Below are 11,215 nucleotides of genomic sequence, written 5' to 3'. Positions count from 1 at the left end.
AAGCAGGGTTATCTGTCTTAACAACATAGACTTTATACTTTGAAAGTGAAAGTCACTCAGTCATGCCCAATTCTTTGCAACACCATAGACTATACAGTCCATGGAATTCTCCAGCCCAGAATACTAGAATGGGTAGCCTTTCCCTTCTCCAGTAGATTTTCCCAACCTAGGGATCAAACCAAGGTCTCCTGCCTTGGAGGCGGATTCTTTATCAGCTGAGCCACAAGGGAAGCTCAAAAATACTGGACCCAACTATTATACAGATTCTCAGAAGTATGGTGGGAATTTAAATATTTAAATTACTGCAAGAATGAAAAATGGCAACTCTAAGATAAGACCATAGATGAGAAGTGGAACAAAATAGTACAGGAAACTGAAATATCAGGAAAATGTTTTTGAAAATTATTCATAACATAATAAATCTGCTCAGTCGTGTCCACATCTTTGTGATCCCCTAGACTATAGCCCGACAGGTTTCTCTGTCCATTGGATTTTTCCAAGCAAGAATACTGGAGTAGGTTGCCATTTCCTTCTCCAGGGGATCTTTCTGACCCAAGGACTGAATCTGGGTCTCCTACATTGTCAGGCAGATTCTTTATCATTGAGCCACCTTGGATGCCCAAGAAAATAAACATATATGCTGTTATCTCATAAGTATAGTGTAGACCTGAATACTCCCCACTCCTGGAGCTTATGCCACCTCTAGTGGTATCTGTCAACACAACCTAGGCTATGTTAGTCAAAGGAAATACCCATTTTGCATTTTACCATATTGATGTCCCTTATAATATGTTTTTTTTTTTTTTTCTAAATTTTATTGGCTATTTATAATGGATCAAAGCAGTCATTCTTTTTTCAGCATGACTGAGAAGGATAGGGAAATGTAATGAAAGAGATGTGTTCAGTTGGTCCCAGCTTTGCTTATTTTTAACTGAATTTGCTCTAGGAAACATCTACTTTAGGGTGTTAACACATTGTTTACTGAAGCAAAAATCCATTGTGAAAAAAAGAGTATATTTTTAAACAATCTCTATATTTGAGTAGTTGCATGGCATGCCTTTTCAATCTAGGTAGTCTGTTTGATAAACCAGTGAGAAGTACTAAGGTGATTAATGAAAGTCATAATTTCTGGCCAATTGTCAGTTAAGACAATGATGTGCCCCTGACCTTTGTAGCAGATGAAATAAACAAATATCCACTATTGCAGTAGTTTGGTTGTTACTTGTGGAAAAAAGGTTATGAAGAGGAGCTTCATTTCTAGGGAGGAACACACTTCTTATATATTTATATCAGTACATGCCAAGTCGAGGATACAATCAAAATGTTTTAATTTAGATGATTGTCTCTTTTAGATTGCTCTTGTTCCCATATCTAGTCTGTATTCAGCTCCAAATAGAATAAAGGCTCTAAACACACAGGTGTAATGGGAGTGGCTGATACAGCAATTATTGTTATTTTCTCCTAGTCAACAATTGTCAGCCATTCTAGAGCAGTGGTGATGATCATTATAATGGTTGGTGGAGGCTCAAAGAACATAAGAAAGCATCAATTTCCATTCTGCCTTTTCAAACAAGGTTATTAAAAAAAAAAAAAAGATAAGGGAAGCTAGCTGTTTTCTCTAACAAAATGAGAAAGCTAAAATATATCTTCCATTAAGAGAAATCATTTGCCTTAATGTGTTACATAATGCCTAGCACATGTTAAAGCATTCAACAAATAAGTGTTGAGATGAAAAATAAATGAATAGGTTTTGCTATTAATAACCTCATATTCAAGAAGCTAACAACTTTTCTGTTTTCTTCTATTTAAATAAAAATGATAAATAATTATTTTGAACCTTTGATTAACAAACATCTGTACTGGTCTGTTAGTAAATAGCTAGTATTATATTTATTCAGTAAGAAATCCTCGATCTTCTACTAAATGCCAGGATCATCTTAGACTCTGAGTATGTGAAGATCAATAAGTCAAATTCTCTGAAAGAAACTGAGAGTCCAGACTGAGAGTGCAATACATGTAATCCCAGACCCTCCCTTCGTGCACAAGACACTCATTACCCTAGCTCCTGGGAGGGTTGATGACTCTCAGCTAGGTCCCTCTCTGAGCATTTCTCTTAACTGAAGAGATCTATCTGATATAATGTTACACCTCTTCCCCAGAGGCAATCCACATTCAATGAATAAATAAAATCCTGGCTCCCCTGCCTCAAGGAGAATGACCATGAAACAGCCTCCCAGGAATTCCACAGTTTTCTGGGGATTTGGTTGAAGCCCGCGTCCCAGCTGATTTGCACTGTGACTCCTCCCTTTGCCAAAACCCATCTCTCTCATTCCCAGTGGGAATTGTTCCTTAGCCCTCCTTACATACCATTTCTGAACAAAAATCTCCAAGTCTGTTTCATGGAAAATACAAACTAAGAGAGCTGATGATGCCAGGGGGTAGTTAGGACTGAGAAAATGGGATTTTGGAGCCAGTTGTAGGGCAATGAAGATGCCATCACAAGTGTAAATGAGGCAATAATTGCGCTCTTAGAACGCTGCTGCTGCTAAGTCGCTTCAGTCTTGTCCGACTCTGTGAGACCCTATAGACGGCAGCCCACCAGGCTCCCCTGTCCCTGGGATTCTCCAGGCAAGAACACTGGAGGGGGTTTGCCATTTCCTTCTCCAATGAGTGAAAATGAAAAGTGAAAGTGAAGTGGCTCAGTCGTGTCTGACTCTTCGAGACCCCATGGACTGCAGTCTACCAGGCTCCTCCGTCCATGGGATTTTCAAAGCAAGAGGACTGGAGTGGGGTGCCATTGCTAGAGGAGTGCAATTGTCACAATTACAAGTGTTAAACCGGAGTGGGATACTAATAGTAGGGAATATATAGGTAAGAATTAGTGGTAAGGAATCTGCTTGTCAATGCAGGAGCCACAGGAAATTCAGCTTCCATGCCTGAGTTGCGATCTCCTGGAGAAAGAAAGAGTGACCCCTCCAGTATTCTTGCCAGGATAATCTCACGGACAGTGGAGCCTGGCGGGCTATAGTCTTTGGGATCGCAAAGAGTTGGACATGACTAAGACACCGAGCAAACGTAAGCATGCACAATAGTTCAGGCTCTTAAGAGGATATACAAAATATTAAATATAAAGTTAACAGGAAAAGGGTGACCCTGTTCGGTGGCCTAGGTATATTGAGAAAGACCGAAAAGTTTAGGTTATTGAATCAGCAAATGAAAATAAAGTGTGAAAATCAAATAGAATTTAATGTTATTTGGGAGCATAATAAAACTCATCTGCTACAACCATGGGCTAAAAAATCTGAGGACTTAGTTACAAGAGTTCTTAGCTCTAGGGAAAGTGAAAGTCCCTGCCCCAGCAAGCATGCTAAGTTAGGATCATGGCCCTGGTGGGAAATAGTGGAACTCTGAAATTTGGAATTGAGCATATCTAAGAGGATCTAGTCAACGCACTGGAGCTCCAGAATATACCAGCAACATTGGTGAAAGGTAGGAGGAGGAAGCAGCACTGGGTGGGTGCAGAAGTCAAACTGTGGTGTAGACCAGGCAGCCTCAGTCCACCCCAGGGGAAGCTTGGAACTGAAATACCTCACTGGGCTTCCCATGCTTTGGGCCAAAATGGATAGGACTTCATAGCCCTCCTTGATCAGCCACTGCATGGGGCTTCCTAGAACTCAGACCAAAGGCAGCTCTTTGCAACTGAACCAGACCTTAAAGGGGCTGATCAGTGATGACTGGTGACTACATTTCCAGAAGCTGAAGAACTCAGCTGGGTGTTTGGTCATAATTTCTCCATGTCTACTACAGTATGCATCCACTTTTCAGGACTGTACTCACTCCTCATAGGAGGTAAAGCATGAGTACTGGTGGCCATTTTCTGGAAGTCCCTTTGAGAACTGCCCTCAACCAAATAAAGCCTCCTTGCTAAAATTTATGCTCCCTTTCCAAGGAAAGCCCAGTCCCAAAGACTGGTTGTATAGGGCAAAGGAGTGAATGCAATACTCCAGTCTTCTTGCCTCAGAATTGTCCATTATGAAGCACTATCCCAGCAGCATAAGCACCCCATTCCCCTGGTTTTGTCTGAGGCCTTTGTTGTGACCATATCACAGACTGAATCTTCCCACTTCCTATTGCTTCTTATTTTAATCCCCCCTAAGAGTTGATCTGGAAGATACACTACACTAAACATCTATAAGTAAATCTCTGTCTCATTGTTTGTTTCCCAGGCAACCTGATCTATGAAGTGATGAAAGTCAAACAAGCAACTATAAATCTGTACAATAAAAGATATGACAGAAGTAAGCAACAGGGCCACTGAAGCATAGTAAGAGCATTCAACCTGGACCTGATAGTTTGTAGAGATGCAAAGAAGAGTGGTAAGGACAGCCTCCCTGGTAAGATAAAATTATCTGCCTTTCATGTTGCCCCACTAGAATGGAGCCCCAAACCCACTCCAGTTCTGATAATACAATCATTGTTTTACATGCAGATATATGTAACTAAAATTATATTCACTTAAAAGAGATTAATTTTTTGTCATCTGTCAAGAAGTTTTCAGATAGTTAGAACAAAGTTCATATGGCAAATTTCACCAGTGACCCAGACTTTTCCTCTATTTCAGCTCTACCATATTTGTAGGTGTGACTGTTTTCTTAGCATAACTGCTAAATGTATAGCCATTGTTTTTATTTCTACAATAAATATCTACAAGTAAATCTCTGTCTCGCTTTTCTGATACTACAATCATTAAGTTTTACATGAAGATATATGTAACTAAAACCACGTTCACTTAATAAGGGATTATTTTTTGTTATCTATCAAGTAGTTTTCAGATAGTTAGTACAAAGTTCATATGGCAGATTCATAGTTTCACCAGTGACCCAGACTTTTCTTCTATTTCATCTCTACCATATTCATAGGTGTGACTGTTTTCCTTAGGCTCACAGTATAATTGCTAAATGTATAGGTTTTGTTTTTATTTCTTCACAGGAAGAATGAGAAAGATTAAGAATATAGAAAGTCAAAGGCCAAATTGCAACAGGCAAAAGTCAAATGATTTTAACCCCTTTAAAATATTTTCCCTAACCAAACTGTTCACATAAATCACAGCATTCTCTATCTCAATGAAACTATAAGCCACATTGTTCAGGGTGACCCAAGACAGACGGGTCATGGTGGAGAGTTCTGACAAAATGTTGCCCATTGGAGAAGGGAGTGGCCAACCACTTCAGCATTCTTGCCTTGAGAATCCCATAAACAGTATGAAAAGGCAAAAAGATATGACACTGAAAGATGAACTCCCCAGGTCGGTAGGAGCCCAACATACTGCAAAAGAGGAGATAAATCACTCCAGAGGGAATTAAAAGGCTAAGCCAAAGTGGAAACAATGTCCAGCTGTGGATATGTCTGGTAGTGAAAGTCAAGTCCAATGCTATAAAGAGCAATACTGCACAGGAACCTGGAATATTAGGATCATGAATCAAGGTAAATTGGAAGTGGTCAAACAGGAGATGGCAAGAGTGAACATTGATGTTTTAGGAATCAGTGAACTCAAATGGATGGGAATGGCAAATTTAATTCACATGACCATTATATCTACTTCTGTGGCAAGAATCCCTTAGAAGAAATGGAGTAATCCTCATAGTCATCAAAAGAGTCCAAAATCAGTACTTGGGTGCAATCACAAACCACAGAATGATCTTGATTTGTTTCCAAGGCAAACAATTCAACACCACAGTAATCCAAGCCTCTCTCTCAACCACAGATGCCAAAGAAGCTAAAGTTGAATCGTTTTATGAAGACCTACAAGATCTTCCAGAACTAACACCAAAAAAAGGTGTCCTTTTCTTTCTTTTTTTTTTTTTTTTAAGATGTCCTTTTCTTTATAGGGAACTGGCATGCAAAAGTAGGAAGTCAAGAGATACCTGAAGTAACAGACAAATTTGACCTTGAAGAAAAATAAAGGACAAAGGCTAATAGAGTTTTGCCAAGAGAACTCACTGGTCATAGTAAACACCCTCTTCCAACAACACAAAAGACGAGTCTTCACATAGACATCAACAGATGGTCAATACTGAAATCAGATAGATTATATTTTTTGCAGCTGAAGATGGAGAAGTTCTATACAGTCAGCAAAAACAAGACCGGGCGCTGACTGTGGCTCAGCTCATGAACTCCTTGTTCCAAAATTCAGACACAAATTGAAGATTTTCCCTAACCACACTGTTCACATAAATTACAGCTGTAAACAGGTTTCTCAGGAGGCAAATAAGGTGGTGCTCAAGAAGCAACAGCTAGAACCAGACATGGAACAACTGACTGATTCAACATTGGGGAAGGAGTGCATCAGGCTATATATCGTCACCCTGGTTATTTAACTTATAAGCAGAGTACGTCATCTAAAATGCCAGCTGAAAGAATCATAAGTTAGAATCAAGATTGCCAGAGAAATATCAATAACCTCAGATATGAACATGACACCACCCTTGTGGTAGAAAGTGAAGAGGAACTAAAGAGCCTCTTGATGAAAGTGAAAGAGGAGCATGAAAAACCTGGCTTAAAACTCAACATTCAAAAAACTTAAGATCATGGCATCCAGTCCCATCACTTCATGGCATATCAGTGGGGAAGCAATGGAAACAGTGAAAGACTTCATTTTCTTGGTCTCCAAAATCACTGCAAACAGTTAATGCGGGCATGAAATTAAAAGATGCTTGCTGCTTGGAAGAAAGTTGTGACAAATCTAGACAGCGTGTACAAAAGTAGAGACATTAATTTGCCAACAAAGGTCCATATCGTCAAAGCTATGGCTCTAACAGTAGCCGTGTATGGATGTGAGAGTTGTACTATAAAGAAAGCTGAGTGCTTAAGAATTTATGTTTTTGAACTGTGGTGTTGGAGAAGACTCTTAAGAGTCCCTTGGACTGCAAGGAGATCCAACCAGTCCATCCTAAAGGAAATCCATCCTGAATATTCATTGGAAGGACTGATGCTTAAGCTGAAACTCCAATACTTTGGCCACATGATGCAAAGAACTGACTCATTTGACAAGCCCCTGATGCTGGGAAAGATTGAGGGCAGGAGGAGAAGGGGACAACAGAGGATGAGATGGTTGGATGGCATCACTGACTCAATGGACTTGAGTTTGAATAGGCTCTGGGAGATGGTAACGGACAAGGAAGCCTGGTGTACTGCAGTCCATGGGGTTGCAAAGAGTCGGACACGACTGAGTAACTGAACTGAGCTGAACTGAACTCATCGCATTTACAATAGAAAATTACATACATGTTGTGAAGTAATTGGCCTCCAACTAATAAAATAAAATTAAAAAAAAAAAGAAAATTACATACAAACAAAACCAAAATAAACAACAAGAATAGTTATCATTGTTACCATGGAGTATATGTGGCTTAGCAAGTTTGAAACTTACCAATATTATCTCGCTTATTTATGTAATATAATATCAACCAGTTTCCAATTAACATAAAACCTACTGTAGTGTTTGTACTGTGCTTAGTCAGTCATGGCCAACTCTTCGCAACACCATGGACTGCAGCCCTCCAGGCTCCTCTGCCTTTGGAATTCTCCAGACAGGAATACTGGACTATGCTGCCATTCCCTTCTCCAGGGGATCGTCCCAACCCAGGATCAAACCCAGGTCTCCTACACTGCAGGCAGATTCTTTACCATCTGAGTCATCAGGGAATTAGGGAGCAGGGGAGGGTAACACGTTTAACACAGAATCAATTATATATGAATGATTAAAACAACCTTAAGTTGATCGTTTTGAATCTGTTTTTCCTGTCCTGTATCATACTGGTTTAAATTGCAAAAAGTAAAGATCAATAAAGAATCCAACTTAGTGCAAATACTGTTTAAGCGAAACTTTCCATTTAACTCACAAATTCAATTCAAGGAGTACTTTATTCACACTGCAACTTACATACCCAGGATCGTAAAATGATTTATAAAGTTAAATAATACAATTACACAGTTAAATAACCACAAATAGAGAAGCAAATTAACAAAGATTTTAGGCAAGAGAGAAAAGACTTTCAAAAACTCTATGGAAAAAAAGATAGAGATAGCATCAGTGATGCAGAAAAATGCAAGAATTTTCTTCCAGGTGCCAAGTGCAATAAAGGAAAGGGCTTTGATCCTATCTCATGGAAAAGCACCATGGAAAGAAGGGAGAATTAGCGTCAAAGAACTGACGGAATGGGATAAAATGGGGACAAATATTTCTTGAAATATATTTCCTGGCTACAAGCAGATATCAAATTTTAAAAGATGTTGGGTATACAAATTTTTTGAGGTATAAAAAGCATTTGATAATATTAATATACGTATATGGTTCCAAAATTCCTACATACAACTAGACACAATTCTCAAAGCAGGAAATATGGAAATGTATGTATTTCATAGTCATAACTAGACCAATGGTATTGAATTAAATGAGCCCTTTCCTTCTGCCCAGTTTTCCTTATGTAAAGAGTCTGATGCATTAGAAATGAACCTATTACATAAGTCTTCTTTTTCTGTTATGCTAAGGGCAGTTCACACCTCAAAGACTATCCCTGTTGCAGGGAGAAATGTAATGTATGTACTTTGCTGCTTTGATAAGATTCCTTATTCAGCAGCCCCACCTCGTACTCATTCTATCAACTGTTATATTCTCTTTATGTGGAACATTTAGCCGCAGCTTATCCTCATAACCTAGGTCCCAGTTATGCCCTTTTGATTGGGATTCTGAGGTGCAATGACTAAAGTACTAGATTTAGAGATAAAAGAAGGGATTTAGTATCTTCCCTTGACTTTCTGATGTGTATTCATCTCTGTGTTCTTTAACTTATTTGAGCTTCATTGTTCCCATCTATGAGAGAGAATAACTGTACATGGGACACTGAGGTAGACACAAATTAAATGAATTTTATGACAGAGAGATGAGACAATTTATACATATTTAAACAGAACAAAATATAGTCAGTTAAGACAAAAAAATCATAATTTTATTCCAATATTGTCAAAAGAACTATATAAAGAATACATGAGTGCATTGTGAACTTTAAATATATACATCTCAAATAGTAAGCACAGGAAAGTCAGTTTCAAAGGAAGTAGAATCAATTATGATCTTCCTAGACAAAAAAAGTACTGTGGTCATCTCTTCCATATTAACTAAGACCATCCAGAATCTTTAGCAATCCTTTCATATGGGTGCCTTCTAGAAGTAAGCCACATTATCTTGTATAGCTAAGCAGATGTTTTAACACACCATCTTTTTGTTAGCATATTTTCTTAAAGTATTGGTTTTTGTATTATATTGGCCATTATCCTGTATTGGCCTTTACACTGAACATCTAAAGAGTTAAAATTGTAGAATGATAATGATAGGCAAAGTTATATGCAATTGATACTGAAATGATGGTATTAGGGTATTCAAAACCCTGTTTGGAGTCATTTGTGGTGGACATGTAGATTTCATTAATGGGCTTCTTTGTCTTTTAGTGTAATGTTTGATACAAGACTTGAAACAAACAAACAAAAAGAGACTGAGTTGAATTGGTTGGTGTGTGCCTATCAGAACAGAAAAGATCCCACAATTAGGAGGGAGAAGTGGGAAGAGACAGAAGAACCAGCAGAGACTGGAATGGGGAAGTCTTTGGAAAAGAGGGTTGACAGATACTTGAACAGAAAATCCAGGGATAAATGAGGTTTTGGGGACTCAGAGGAGAAAGGAGAAATCAGGATATTTTGCCATGTGTTATGTAAAGCATTTCTCTATTTTCCCTCTTTAGCATAGATGTACTTTTCCTTTCAAGCCTTTTATTTTTAATGTTTGACTTGCATTTTCTTTTACAGATTACACTCTGTGAGATAGGTTGCGAAGCAATGAAGGTGAGTGAACGTAGAGTTATCTATATTGAGATATTAAGGTTATGTTACTACCATACACACGCACAAAATTTAGCAGTGGTGGAAAGTTTTGATTTTGGGGGAAAAAAAAGCAGACCTATATTTGAAGCAGCAAGTTTAGAGGCACCATATATTTTAATTCCACTGAGATCTGCTATGATCTCCAATCAGAGTTCAGCACTGACAGTCCGGGGCAGTTAGAATAGTGTTTCTAATAAAAAGTAAGGATTAAATGGAACAAATAATACCTAGAGCAAAATAAATAAACCAAGTCATAAAAAAGCCCAGTTCCTGTGACAATATCATAAAACTTGTCTTTAATCTTATTTCTCCTTCTTTTGAAAGAGGGAATGTTCATATGGGAAATTTTCCTTTTTATGTCTCCCTGGCTACCAATATGAACCTTCATGTGAAAAAATCCTGAGGCCCCAAATGCACCATTTACAATAAATCATAATCCAAAGCTCATAATTTTAGCCACTTTAGGATGATTTCTTTCACCTCAAGTTGTTGTTCTCCTTGGCTTCCACATGATGTTTTCCTAAAGTCATTATCCAACAGAGTCTGTTTATTAAAAATGTATCAGTAAGAACAAGATAGTGATGGATATAGAGAGCCAGGAGTCACTACCATTGAAAATTGCTTTAGTCAGTGCAGTTAAGTAAAAACATATGTTGATAAGAGTCATATTTTTCAGTAAAGCATATTCTTATGGCTTAATTTGTTCTACAAGTCTAACCTCTTCCTCCCACTGCTTCTGTCTGAACACAATATTACTTTCTCTCTCTAATTATCTTAACAGCAGTCCTGTAAATAAACACAATAGCTTAATTGTATTTATTTGTGAGCTATCTGTTTTAGTGTGGTTCTAAATGATTACCTTTTCTAATTATTTTTGTGAAGCTGCTGCTCATAAAAAGAATATAAAAGCCTGTGGCTACAGCAGCGAAGAGGTGAACAGTACATTAAGAGGAGAAGAGAATTTCATTGTAAGAAGAAGGGAAAGAACTTTAGATACCAGTTAGTCCTACCTAGCAAATCATCAGTTTAATTGGAGACTGAGTGAGGCCCAAGTAAAAGACTAATCAAAATATTCATTAATTAGAAAACTTCTGAGAACTGCGAAGCAAGGGACACAGTGATGTACTATCTAGACCTGCCTTCCACAACTGAGACCCTCACTCCTGCGGCTCCTGGGGGCGCTGGCTGCTGGCAGGTCACAAGCAGACATCTTTAGGAACTGCTCTTACAGTAAATGTACACCTTTCCCAGGACTACACTCCTGCTCAGGAATATTTTT

The sequence above is a fragment of the Muntiacus reevesi genome, chromosome 21, assembly GCF_963930625.1.
Source record: "Muntiacus reevesi chromosome 21, mMunRee1.1, whole genome shotgun sequence".
Lineage (NCBI taxonomy): Eukaryota > Metazoa > Chordata > Mammalia > Artiodactyla > Cervidae > Muntiacus > Muntiacus reevesi.
Note: the sequence above shows the minus strand (reverse complement) of the source record.